This window comes from Maylandia zebra, linkage group LG16 (genome assembly GCF_041146795.1).
Source record: "Maylandia zebra isolate NMK-2024a linkage group LG16, Mzebra_GT3a, whole genome shotgun sequence".
NCBI lineage: Eukaryota > Metazoa > Chordata > Actinopteri > Cichliformes > Cichlidae > Maylandia > Maylandia zebra.
Window position 1 is genome coordinate 33,129,935 of NC_135182.1, and position 14,057 is coordinate 33,143,991.

At 39.4% G+C, this 14,057-nt stretch overlaps 2 long non-coding RNA genes across 11 annotated transcripts; one reads left to right on the forward strand and one right to left on the reverse strand.

Annotated features, from left to right (window-relative positions):
* The first annotated feature begins 2,301 nt into the window (after window positions 1-2,301).
* On the forward strand, window positions 2,302-7,176 carry LOC143413087 (uncharacterized). Of its 7 annotated transcripts, none has more exons than XR_013093654.1 (7): window positions 2,302-2,581; window positions 3,296-3,370; window positions 4,420-5,188; window positions 5,675-5,836; window positions 6,089-6,196; window positions 6,302-6,417; window positions 6,560-7,176. It is a non-coding gene; the product is annotated as an uncharacterized LOC143413087 (long non-coding RNA). The 7 variants fall into 7 exon arrangements; XR_013093656.1 differs by lacking the exon at window positions 3,296-3,370 and having other exon boundaries at window positions 4,420-4,850; window positions 4,966-5,188; XR_013093657.1 differs by lacking the exon at window positions 3,296-3,370 and having other exon boundaries at window positions 4,420-4,845; window positions 4,966-5,188.
* A 2,002-nt stretch (window positions 7,177-9,178) lies between these two features.
* On the reverse strand, window positions 9,179-13,369 carry LOC143413088 (uncharacterized). Of its 4 annotated transcripts, none has more exons than XR_013093661.1 (5): window positions 13,129-13,369; window positions 11,965-12,056; window positions 11,081-11,238; window positions 10,597-10,651; window positions 9,179-9,657 (listed from the first exon to the last, which is right to left on the reverse strand). It is a non-coding gene; the product is annotated as an uncharacterized LOC143413088 (long non-coding RNA). The 4 variants fall into 4 exon arrangements; XR_013093660.1 differs by having other exon boundaries at window positions 9,179-9,660; XR_013093659.1 differs by having other exon boundaries at window positions 10,597-10,654; window positions 13,129-13,368.
* Between the last annotated feature and the right edge of the window lie 688 nt (window positions 13,370-14,057).

A 14,057-nucleotide genomic window follows, 5' to 3' on the forward strand; every position in this document is an offset into this window, starting at 1 on the left:
TTGGTGTGATGGGAGAAGAAGAAGAGATCAGTGACAAACTGAGATGGAGGTACAGTATGTCCGACAATATTTCCGCGGCCTTTAAGGTGTCGCGGATAAATACAACAAAAAAAACCCAGTAGTAGTACCAAAAAAAGAAGATTTATTCATAACACACGGGAAAAGACCCAGGAAACCGAGTTAATGATAAAAACTATTAAAAAAAATAACACTAAAAACCAATAAAAACCCTGAAAACCAAAAGACTCCTGGGGTTTGGGGACCGCTGCTCTAAAACATGTATGAATTATATACAGATGTACGAGTTTCATAAGTTGCCCTTTGAATTCAGCATTGACAAAAAGCCGGATGGTCTGTCAACAGTTTCTACATTTCTAGAACTTGTGGGGGGGGGGTTTTCTTTGTACGGAAAAGTTATAATAGCATTTGTTAATTTACTGAAAAACTGGTTTACTTCTGTGGATTTAAGAAGTGTTTCTGAGGCCATGCAATGATGATTTGGGCTCAGGTGTTATGTACCTTCTGTGCTAAAATGAAACAGGTGCTGTTTTTAAATTATTCTAATGTTGTATCAAGCCAGTGCACTTTTATTTCTGTCTTTTGTTACCTCTGTCCCAACCTTTTTTTTTTTCTTTTAGTGTGTTGCTGGCATGTAATTAAAAATGTAATGGGTTGTTTTGTGCTATTTAATTAAATATAGGCTTTATTGATTTGCCAATCATTGCATTATTTTTTTAATGTACATGTTATACAGCATCACAACTTTTTTGATTACAGGCTTTTAATAAAAGAAAGGAAAATGAACTGCCATAAAGAGACTCGTTTTAAGTTAAAGCACCATTATAAAAAATTACACTCCAATGACTAATGAATATAAATTATGTCTGAAGCTGAAAAACAAGAATGACTGGAGTAGTTTTAATTATTGCAGCAGAAGAGAATCAGAGTAGTGAGTGCATGCACTCAGTGAGATCCTCTATTTACTCCAAACCCAGCTCATTTCTACTTTATTCTCCTAACACAGGAACAAGTCCCAGAGCTGTAGGTAGTAATGCCCTGTCTGTTTTTCCTAGCGGACTTACATTTCAGACAATATTGCGAAATAAAAATTATTTTCAGTCGCTGCATATACATATTCTTTGTGCAACTAAAAACAAATGAATCAATTTGTTTCAATAAAGTCCAAAAAAATCAAACTTAAAAAAAATGCAGTGTGTTTTGTAGTGATGAGTAAACACAGTAAGCAATGTGCGTTCATCTGATGTAAAGAAACACATTTGAAAATCAGCTGACTGCTGTCTTCTGCACTGCTGTCACAGAAATAACAGCTATATTTAATACCGCTGCGTAATAACATTTGTTTTCCTGACATCCCAGTCATTACAGCAAGCTGGGGACCACTCTTTGCTAGCCAGTAACGATCAGGATGCATCTTCAAATGACATTACAGTCATATTGATGTCGGCCATTACCCGCTAATCCAGGCTTTGCTTGTGTGCACTTGTTGTGGCCTCTGAAGAGTAGAGAGGGAAGGCAATAAAGACCACTCGCAAAGATGTATGCTCACAATTTCAATAATTTTATATTCGTCCATTCTAAGTGCTCGAGGCTAAAACTTAATTTTTCTGAAAAGATACTTTAAACAAATTTCCCTTGAGCCCCCAAATTAGTCTGGGAGGTTCTTCTGACAGTAAGTGCTGCCATTATTGATTATTCTTGTCTAGATTGAAGTATAAAGGCTGGTAGTTTTTTAAAAAATCTCTTCCTCTGATCTGACTAAAACTAAACCAGAGGTTATGTAATCCCAAAGTTTTAAATGTAGGTTCTACCAGGTACAGATATTTGCTTTATGTTGTCACTAAGACAAATGCCAGAATCTTTGCAATATAAACTTTTTCTTAGGGAAAACTGTGATTGTGTTTGTAAAAGTCATTAGGAAACACTTGCAGAGCTGCTTCTTAGTCAGAAATACAAATACAGCCCAACAAACTCAACAACAAACTTGTTCTAATCAGGAAGTTAGTAAGTGTTGTTTCAAAGTGCGTCTCATAGTCTGAATTGTTTAGTCAACAACCAACACGTTCTCACTCCCAACTCGTCAAACGTGTGACGCATGGTCAGGCTCCCTCTGCTGCACTTATGGACGCACAGGGTACCCCTCTCGCGTCGGGAATTGACGTGAAGGGTCCGCGGAAGTGCCTTTTGTCGGTATATTTAGACATTTTCCAAATCACATTGTAGTGACGTATACAGAACACAATAAATTATATAATGTAAACAACTACCTGAAAAACAGGTAGAACAATACTTTTGTGTGGTTTATTGCATTTACGGAGGGAGTGATGTATGCTGGGTAATGGCACAGCTAGCTACTGGGTGACTTTATTCACCCGCTTCGGCTGTTATCAGTCCATACAATGGGCGTTATTAGCACAAATCTGTCCCATAGATATGGGCCATCTCCTGCTAGATTGTTCAGAAGGTTGTTCTCATCCATCCAGATGGAGGATCACTAACAGGAGCGTGGGAAGACTCCAGAATCCACTCTGGCTGGAATCCGGTGGATATGCAGTGTGTACAGGTAAGACCATTTAAACGGACAGCATTTATAGAATGACTATTAAAAGTCAGCGAGTGTCAATAATGTTAATGTGGTTATGTTAGTAATACACCGAGTGCTAATATAACAGCTGTAAGATGCATTTGTAGATGTTATTACGTGTTTTACCGTCTTTATGGTGCTAGCTTAAAGTTACGGTGTAAACGTTAGCTTATATTGGAGGAAAGCTGTTACTGGTTAAACGATGTTAGCACAGAAATATTAGCTTCTGTCATGACTGATGAAGTTACTAGTTGATAAAGTTTTCAGTAAAGTGATTAATCGCAGCCACAGACTGACAGCAAATATCTCGATTAGCTTCAGTGCATCTGTAATAAATATGTGCAAGTTTCAGTGCTTCGTTTAAACTGTATGATACTTATACTGACCCAGGGTCAGTGTAAAATACAATCCTAGCTGTGTGAACAAAGCCTGGATCCTTTAATCCTGCATGACAAACCTCAGGATGCAGGCTATTATTACTCTTTCCTGCTGGCACACCTGTCACACCTGAGAGTCAGCTAGAAACTTAGTGACGTGGACATCATGCAAAGACTGCCAGACTCTGTAATACTGCAAATGAGCAGTGACTCAGGTTATCACTAAACTTTAAACGGCACCTCTGTGTCTCTGTGTGCTGAACATCTAGGATTGGGTCAGGCTGCATCAGCTGAAGCTGTTATTTGTATATATAAGTATTTTTTATTCAGGTGTGGGGAAAATACGTAAGACTGCAGTGAAGCGATGCACCAGATTAATCCCTGGCCAAAGGTATCGTACTTAAATCAGACTACTGATCCAGCCACATCAGCCTTTTGTGAGGTCTGTTTAAAGTAGACCAAAAGTGAACTGCAGGTTCCTGAGAGGTGGACTGTGAGCACAGAAACACATGTTCATACATACAGCTGCAGCAAACTTACATTAATTTTAAATAGATTTGTTACTCTGATGTCTGTCTCTGTGTTAGTCCTCTGACAGACTGGTGACCTGTCCAGGTGTGCTCTACCTATGAGTACTGGGACAGGCTCTAGCCTCTGTAATAGAAATGTTCTGTTATTCTCATTTAAAGTATTTAAGTGCTTATGCATGTGCTTAGTTGTGACACTGTTACTGTTCAGTGAAAGTTTCTAAAACTAGATGAACTTACTTCAGCGTCAGCAGTTTGAGAAAACAACTCCCTTTACAGGTGCTGATAAGGCCAAGGGCACAAAACAGCTTAACCATTGATCTGATAGGTTTCATAGCGAGACACGTGAAGTGTGGTAGGATCAGTTTAACTTCCTCCCTCTTCCTTGGAATGCATAAAGGAGCAGGAGCACGACCTCTGTGGCAGCGCTGACATGACTGAACTGTGATGTTTGATGTGTGCTGGCGCAGTAATAAAAAGCTTGATCACAGCTCTTTCTGTGTTGCAGACTTCCACGACACCCCCCCCCCCCCCCCCCCCCCCCCCCCCCCCCCCCCCCCACTGTGAACATGAATTGAATATTCAGAAGACATTTGTTTAAATAGTTCTACAAATCTGAGCTGTCGGTGTGTCCTTGGATTGTGTGGTAATAATATTAGAGCCTGCAGTCTTTCTTACTGAAACTCTACTATGAGTCATGTTACCTGAGATTAATTCTATGTTTACCTGTCAGCCTGGACGAATGTGCTGTGTGAAGGAAATTAAATTAAATCAGATCTGAACTGCGCACATTTAAGGAACCTGTTCATATTTAATATGAACCAGTGATTTTTTTGATTGCTGATTCCAAGAGAGTCTTTGTGGAAATCCTGTTTGGCTTTTTGTTATTTTAATTCTCTTCTCTGTTTTCCAGAACAGTTCTCCACAGTCACTGTCCACATGGGTCAGTGGGACCAAGAAGCACTCTGCTAATGTGGGACTCTGACCAGCAACATCCAGCAAGACCCAGACAGCGTTTTCTATCTCCCAGCTGGAGTTTTTGTTTGTCTGTGACTGGAGAGTCAGATTTTTGTTGAGCTTCACACTTGCAGAGTTAAGTCAGTTTGCAGAGATCCCTCCCACCCTGGCTTTTATGTGCTAGATTTCTTATCTGAAACAGTAATATTTCAGTGACTGCTGCTTATACCACAGGTTAATACACTCTACTGATCCCTGATGGGAGAATCATCAATTTTGGCAACAAAGAAGCCTGGTGGATGTTTGTTTACAGTCTGATGGTGGGACATCATGCTCTGCATCTTCAAAGTTTGCCTCCTCATTATTATTCATACCCAGTAATGTGAAGTATGCTCATATCTACTATAACTGAACAAACGCGGTGGTCTTCATTTATGGAGGCTGTTGAGTCTGAATGTTGGATGTTGTGTATCTCGTGTTCTCTGGGCTTTGTTGTCCTCAGTCTTTTCGCAGGATCAGAAAACAAAACCAGGAGGCGCGTAAATGTTTCTTCTCCATGATGTTTCTTCAAATGTTTCTTCTGGATGATGATAAGACTGACACGTGATGCCACCTTTGGTCTTGTGATGAAGCAAAGCTCAGGAAGAAGTGGGATTAAATGGTACCCACATGTGTGCTGCTGAGAAGGATGTACAGGGGCACCTGCAGCCAAATCCAAGCCTCAGGTTAGTTGTAGTTGCAGAACGCTACAGGACTGAGACATCTAAGGCATCAAATGTTTGATTAAACGGATGAAAAAGAGAAGTTTCTTCCCTATAATTATCACTTCTTAAAATCTGTAGCAACTTCAAGTCTGTCAGCGTGCTGAGCATGCTCAGAATGTGACAATATATTTTTGTTCAATATTTAATTTCTTTCAGTTGCAATTGTTAAATGAAAAAAATAAAAATATATATTCTTATAATTTAGCAAACTAATTTATCAAAAAAATATATACATATATCTGTATTAGTTTTAATAAATTAATTTGACAGCTGTATTGAAAATACCATATTGTATTCATACAGAATCAGTTTGGTATCATTGTTTGTCTGCTCACTGATTGTTGAAACTAAGAGCTGCTTTGATCTGTTTAGATCTAAAGTATCCAAAGTTGAGCTCTGATTTTTCTTCACCCCTGTGTGTGATATGTGATTCCTACATGCTGGCAGAGCAGAGCGGCAGTTTGTGCTCACAGATGGTGACAGTGTGGAGAGACGGTGGTGTTTCCTTAGAAGAACCAGCAGAGTCACAAAGGGCACCAGTCCATCTCACCACCTTGACTTGCTGACTGATGTTCGTCTGCACTGCACAGAGGAAATCAGCTGACCGAGGTTTGTCCAGTGACGTGTTATGAAATGTATATTTGTTTTATGCTTACAGATATGTTTTTCTTGACAGAGGCTCTGCAGAGGTTAGACAAAGCAGAGAAAACATGTGCTTTACATTTTACTGTGATTTATTGAGATATTTGTTGCCTGATGTTCAGCAGGAATGGAGAAATAGAATCAAAGGAAGATGTTTTTGCTGTTTTTGTAATGATGTAAGTAAATCTTCAATATTATTTATTTGCTTGGTTATATTAGGAGTGTTTCTGAGTGAGGGGGGAGGAGTCATCATCCAGGTAAAGTGACGTGGATCAGTGGATACACTTGTCTCCCCTTTAAAGGAGACGATCCAAGTCATCCTTAAATGTTAGTGCTTTCAAATACACAAACATTTTTAAAGGACAAAAATGAACATCCAACTTTGACTGTAACACAAAATAAATCTTTGCATGTGTGTTTTCAAACTCTCAGATGGGCAGCATATCAGTCTTGGACTGTCTAACCTGCAGCACTGAATGACCACCACACATGAGCATGTTCCTGCAACATTCAGCATCTGATCCTTCATCTGTGTGCTTCTGCTTTTGGTAAGTAGAGTTACCCAACTCCAGTAACTCTAAACACATGCCATCCATTTCTAACGGCCTGGTTACTTCCTGTCAGTTACTTTAGAAACCATGTGGTCACCTGACCTAACACTGTTTCTTCTTCTTCCCCTTAATGTTCAAGTGTTACATGTCAAACAGCTGGAGAGGAAACTACACCAGCGTACTGGGATGTTTCACCAACACGTGCCAGATGCTGTTCCTTCATGGTGACATCACCAGAGACAGCCCCGCCCACCTCAGGACCTCGCCATTGATCATGATGATTATAATGATGACAGCGAGCGGAACTAAGACTGTAAAAATCCACGACCAGAATGTTTCTTTCTAATTATGAATGAATAGTGAGAGCCTCTTTCTCTGTTTTGTCTGTTTTGGGGTTGTTTTTTTTTACCTCATTTGTTACTAACAAAGTTCACAAACTCACACAGTTTACATTCTGTATGTTTCCATCTTTACCAGCCACTCTAACTGCATTTAAGAAAATAATCCTTAGAAATCGGTTTTTCTCTTTTGTAATTGATGATAATTCAGTGAATATACTGCGCTGCTTCCTTTTATTGCGTCACACATTGCTTTAAGTTTTTCAGTTCCAGTTATTTTTTACTGCTGTTTGAATTCTCTGAATGTTTGACCCTGTAGACTGTTTGATGGACTGCTTGTCTTCCTGTTTGTTACCGCCGCCTGTTTTTTAATAAAGATTTGGATTTCTGACTTCAACACAGCCTCTGCGTGTCCTCCCTTTGTGTCCTCTTCCTCTGTGAATGTGTTGCATGTGTCACAGATTCATTTTATTAACAGCTTTCCCACAGTGAGTTGCATCAGCATTCATTCACAGCACATTTCAGAAGGATTCAGATTAATACAGTGATCTTACAGTCAGAATGATCCTGACAGAGTGCCACTGTAAATGATCTTTCATCAGGTCAATTTCAAAGTTCAGTATTTTAAAGCAGGAGTTATGAAGACTCATACTGGCATTAGGACTAATAATATGTACTTACAAAGTCAAAGTTTTTTAATTATGCTAGAATACTGGAAGACAATCAACTTTGTGTTTTCCGCATATTAATTATTCTGAAATAGAGACGGTGACCCTAACTGTACAGAAGCACTAAACAACTGACAATCTAACAGACATCATTGGCCTGAGCCGTCATGCACAGTGAGTCTGATCCTTTGCTGTGAGAGTCTGACAAGCATGTTTCTGGTCAGTTTGGAAGAAATAATATCACAATGTTGATCTTTTTTTTCAATATTCCTTCTCTTTTACAATATAAACTGTGATCAAAGGTACTTATGTTCACAGCATGTAATAATACTGACAGTCCAGGGCATTGTGGTCTGTTGAGCTAGGGTTAGGGTTAGCAATTCAGACATATGTAATCAATATTAAACGTCTCTGACGTGGGCCACTGTCCGCAGTGTTGGGAAATCCATACCAGGCTGGAACGAGTCAAGGTAGGTGAGCATCCACGAGAAGACACAGCAGATGCATCCTACTGACAGGACCAGGAGACTCCAGAAACCGAGCATCTTCTCTTCAGTGCCATCCTCTCCTGTCACCCTCTCTGCCCGCAGCTCTTTGAGTATGGGGTAGATAAGGGCGCAGAGAAACCCTTATTACTAATTTGTATTATAATTCAATTTTCATGAAATATTCATATTCAGTATCGGTCCTTTTATATTATAACCACGTATCCACCCAGGCTCATGGTGGGGCAGGGCTCTGTCCTGGGATGCTTGAGTACAAGGTAATGTACACCCTGGCCAGGTATCCAGTCTGTCAGAATTGTTTTCAATATTTGGTTCAAAAACATGAGTGACAACAAAAATCCAACTAGGATTCTTGCATATGATGAATGAAGTCTGTCTTTGACTGTATTGTCCAGCTGATCCATCAAACCCCCAGCAGGTGAACCTTATTCATGACATAACACAGCAACAATGTAAAAAAAGAAACAGCAACAGTCTAAATGTAAAGTGCATTCTAAACTGCTCTTCAATAAATCATATGCAAAGAGTCATTCAGGACTGTAAAACGTGAACTACAGAACCCAGAGTCTTCATCATTAAATCTCTGGTTGCTTCATTTTTCTATCCTATATCAGATACTTTAAGGTTAGGTTAGGTAAACTTGCATTCTCATGGTGAGGCAAAGTGCTTTATGTGTGTATGTGCGTGTCATGAACGGCTATAAAAGGCCTATAATTAAAGAACAAAGCGGGGTTTGAGTTCGAGTTGCGGCAGACTGTCACTACTTGTAAATGGAACGCAGCCTTCCTACGGCGGACAGCTAATAACAGGAATCGGACGCGGTCCACCCGAGTCCACAGCAACCACCATAGCAACCGCCTAGCATGACCTTAAAAACATATTCTGTCTTCATAACTATCAAAAACGTGAAATGATTTGCAAAGTGTTTAAGTGTTACAGCTGCAGAGAGCTATGGCGGCATCTTTGGAAGCTGTTTACATAGCTAATAATATACGATGTAACCATGGAGACAGTCAGTCACGTGAGCTAGCGGTGCACGTTTACTACAGTGAATAAGGTGATTGCGTCCACACGCTGCAGAGGGTAAAGACATTACTTCAATATTGTTTTATATTGATATATATTTGCCTTCTGTTGACCATCACCTCAGGTTCACCATTACAGTTTCAGCAGACAGATGCACACTGACTAAATATGAACACATTCAAAAACTCATGTCTCAGAAATAAGCACAGATGTTCATGTTTGTCATTAGAGTTTTATTTGTAAGAAAATTATGAGCTTCATATTGTGTATCAAATAAAAGAACATTTCACAACTCTGAGTCAACAGGAACAGGTAACAGAAATGTCTCTAATGTAGACATGTACAGTGTAGTGTAAGCATTAAAAGATCATAAAGGAAACACTAACATTCATGTGAAACTAATTGTAATAAAAAAAAATGAACAGGTGGTTAATAGATGTAAAAGAAAGAATCTGAAAACAACACTTTTTTGGTCTAAGTGATCAAAGTAGAAAACAGAACTGATGCTCAAAAACAAACCGTAGCTGCACTAATATTACACATCTCCATTGTTGTGGTGAACAGACATGTTGCTTTTAAAACCACATGCAGTGTGTGACCGTGACTGTTCACTGAGACCATGAACGCCACTTTGCTGAAGCCTTCGCCTTCTTCTTCTTCTTCTAAATTGGAAGCAGAAGCAGCACGAGCTGCTTTGATCTACTGAAATGAAAAAGCAGAACATCTGAGTTGAAACCAGTCAGCTGAAATCATTAAGACAGGAACAAATTCAATGCAGTGTCTCAGGTGGCTTAGCCTGTTACAACTGTTGATACAAGCTAAATACGGTTAACACACAGTGTCAGGGAGCTCCAGTGTGGGAACTAGTGGCTTTAGGTTTGTAGTCATTTAACTTTCATCCATTCATTCATTTAATTCAGGAGGAAGAAATGTCAGGTTGATGCAGGCTGGTTACATGCATTTGGTCCCATGCTGTCTTTAATTAAATGACTTGGTTCATTTTATGGCTGGGCTGTATGTGGGGTTATATCATGTTATTTGGGCAGGAGTACCTGTCCTCTGTTAGACTTAGAAAGTTTCTCCATAAGTAGAGTTTCTAACTCTTCTAGCACATCTGTGGCTGACAGCTTTTTGGTGGCTCTTTTTACCCCACACTGGTTGTGAGTGTGTAAATAGCCCCACTAGTTCTTTTGGGTTGCAGTTAACTTGGGAGGAAGGGGTGGGTCTGCCATGACTAGATGAATAACAATTATCTGGGATACATAAATTTCATAATGCATGCATATATGTCTATAAACCTGCCTGTGGGCTGCCATTTTTACATTCAGTTATTTCTCTGCTGGATCTAAATAATGAATGTGTTACAGTTAAACTGACACTGATCAGTGTAAATGGCTCATTGGGACACAGAAACCTTTAAATTAAACCTGATATCGAGTGTCAAACAATATCAAAGCTGTAAAAGCTGTTTACAGTCAGAATTTATAAAACTATGATTGTAAATAAATTCAAACAAGTGAGCTTTTCTCTTTGTGCTGAACATCAACACTGTGGTTTCTTAGACTGTAAGCTTTACTTTAGCACAACCAGTTGTAGAAGCCGTCACTCCAAATGTCTTTGATAACAAGACAAAAATACCTTTTCAGTCCACGGCCTGAAGTTCTTCTCCGACATCTTCTGCCATCGGCTTTGTCTGCTGGTTTGAAGACAATAAACCACAACAAGATGATTTAGTCACTTTGTCTGCGTCATGCAGCTCGAAAGTGTCGTGTAACGATGTTGAATAGCCGTCGTTATCCCTCTGCTGTGTCAGTAGGATTGTACTGTACAGCATCTCATTGATATGTGAGGAATGCTAATGTAACACGATAACAGACTTACATCATTAAAACATAAAGGGCAGGAGATATTTAGATATTTTTATATTTATATTACATTTTATAGCTGACGGATATTACTAAATAGATAGAATATACTAAATAGCTGGATGAACATGAAAAAATATGTCTATAATAACAAATGACCATGAGAGCCAGTAGAATTAATTCAACTGGACACTCAAAAGACGTCCTTAAATGCTCTTTAAGTGGCAGAACAGATAAACAAACAGTTAATTGCTTACTTGAGATGAAATCTGCTCAGCTACTTTGAAAACAGCTTCTAACTGGTTCCTCCTTTAACAGGATGACTGCTCAGGGGTAAGGCCATCATGCAGTCCAGCAACCTTTATGGTTCTGCTTTGATTCACCAGGAACTATTAGGGAAACCTTCCAGCGCCTCCTGTGAAAGACACAGGCATGAACACACAAACATTTATTAACATGTTCCACAGTCTTCCAGTTTGATTTTCTCATCCTGTGGACAACAACGTACATGGATGCAGGTTTATTGTTAACTTTTGTAAGGTTTATTTAGTGAACATATCCAGCTGCAGCTCCACTGTGATCCTAAACTGGAGAAGCACTTAAGAAAATGTGTCAATAAATGGACATACATCAACATACTATAATTATCCAAACAGACGGGACCAATAATGCTTCACTGAGTCAGAGACTTTAATGTCTCTTCTATGTAAGAATGTCTCGTGCTGATATACCAGCAAACTTGACAACAAAGGTTTTTCAGACTGCATGTAGCTGTCCTCTATGTCAGCTAACACATTTACATTTATGTCACACTTATTTCTGCTTTCCCATTTTATAATTATTACTTACATTTTGATTAGATACCTTGAGTTTGTAAATGATCAGATTACATAATTGGAATACAATGTATCCAATTCAGGGTTGCGGGAGGATGAAGCCTATCCCAGCTGATACAGGACAAAGACAGGCTGCCAGTTTATCGCAGGGCTAACACAATATGTGTAACAGAAAATCCACTTAAATGTTTGATATTTCTTATAATAATCATAATTATGACTATTATTTAAAGGTTTCTTTAAATAATACATTTTGATTTTTTATAACGTCTAAAATATAAACCTGAGCTGTTTCAGATTCTGACCTCTGACCTCACTGCAGCTCCCTCTTGGAAGTACGTCTGCTTCTTGTCTACCCCCAGTGTTGACCGCCTGCCCTTGATATCACGTACTGTACCTGAGGAACAAAAAAGGACAAACACTTGCCTTCATTTAAGAAGTACATTCATACAGAGGTAATCTATGGAAACACACTAGTTCACCCTTTGGGAGAAATCAGTTCCTGTGAAACATTTCTGTAAATGAACATCATGTGGAGAATGAATGAAATGAGTTCTTCAGGTGACTCAGCAGTCCCACACTGACAAATGAAATCTAGTTAAACTATTAAGCATATTTGCTCTTCTGAAATCTGTGTTAAACAACAACAAACATAAATTAGTAACAAAAATACAGCTGAGTAGAGGCTTTACAAACCACCAGCAGCCATAATGCTGAATTTTAATCTTCAAATGTTTCTGAGCCGTCTTCAACCTGCTTTTAACACATTAAAGTCCCACAGTCAATGTAGCCTGACTCAATCCTAGATGTTCAGCACACAGAGACACAGAGGTGCCGTTTAAAGTTTAGTGATAACCTGAGTCACTGCTCATTTGCAGTATTACAGAGTCTGGCAGTCTTTGCATGATGTCCACGTCACTAAGTTTCTAGCTGACTCTCAGGTGTGACAGGTGTGCCAGCAGGAAAGAGTAATAATAGCCTGCATCCTGAGGTTTGTCATGCAGGATTAAAGGATCCAGGCTTTGTTCACACAGCTAGGATTGTATTTTACACTGACCCTGGGTCAGTATAAGTATCATACAGTTTAAACGAAGCACTGAAACTTGCACATATTTATTACAGATGCACTGAAGCTAATCGAGATATTTGCTGTCAGTCTGTGGCTGCGATTAAACACTTTACTGAAAACTTTATTAACTAGTAACTTCATCAGTCATGACAGAAGCTAATATTTCTGTGCTAACATCGTTTAACCAGTAACAGCTTTCCTCCAATATAAGCTAACGTTTACACCGTAACTTTAAGCTAGCACCATAAAGACGGTAAAACACGTAATAACATCTACAAATGCATCTTACAGCTGTTATATTAGCACTCGGTGTATTACTAACATAACCACATTAACATTATTGACACTCGCTGACTTTTAATAGTCATTCTATAAATGCTGTCCGTTTAAATGGTCTTACCTGTACACACTGCATATCCACCGGATTCCAGCCAGAGTGGATTCTGGAGTCTTCCCACGCTCCTGTTAGTGATCCTCCATCTGGATGGATGAGAACAACCTTCTGAACAATCTAGCAGGAGATGGCCCATATCTATGGGACAGATTTGTGCTAATAACGCCCATTGTATGGACTGATAACAGCCGAAGCGGGTGAATAAAGTCACCCAGTAGCTAGCTGTGCCATTACCCAGCATACATCACTCCCTCCGTAAATGCAATAAACCACACAAAAGTATTGTTCTACCTGTTTTTCAGGCAGTTGTTTACATTATATAATTTATTGTGTTCTGTATACGTCACTACAATGTGATTTGGAAAATGTCTAAATATACCGACAAAAGGCACTTCCGCGGACCCTTCACGTCAATTCCCGACGCGAGAGGGGTACCCTGTGCGTCCATAAGTGCAGCAGAGGGAGCCTGACCATGCGTCACACGTTTGACGAGTTGGGAGTGAGAACGTGTTGCAACCAACAACAGGTTATGGTGAAATTTGTCACCTTGCTGAGAACGTGTTGGTACTCAGCCCTTTAGCTAAGCTCTTATTCAGGCTGTTGTACTTAACTATGTTGCTAAAATTGTTCTACTGTCAAAAAGAATCCAAAGAGATTTCTAAACCTGCATTATAGGCACATTTTTTGAGATATCAGTGATCAGTGCTATCTGTAGAGCTCATAGACTGTATACAAAACACTTAAGCTGCCATAACTTCCCATTACTTTCTGAAGCCCTGTTATGCAGCCCCATTTTTATAGTGGCCGTGTTGCTTCATTAAACTAGAACTGACCATGTTTGCATTGGAGGCTCAAGCCCTAATTTATTGGGTAATGCTAGGAAGCTGGATTAGCACACTAGCTTCATAAGACTGTCTGGGTACTTAGCACGGACA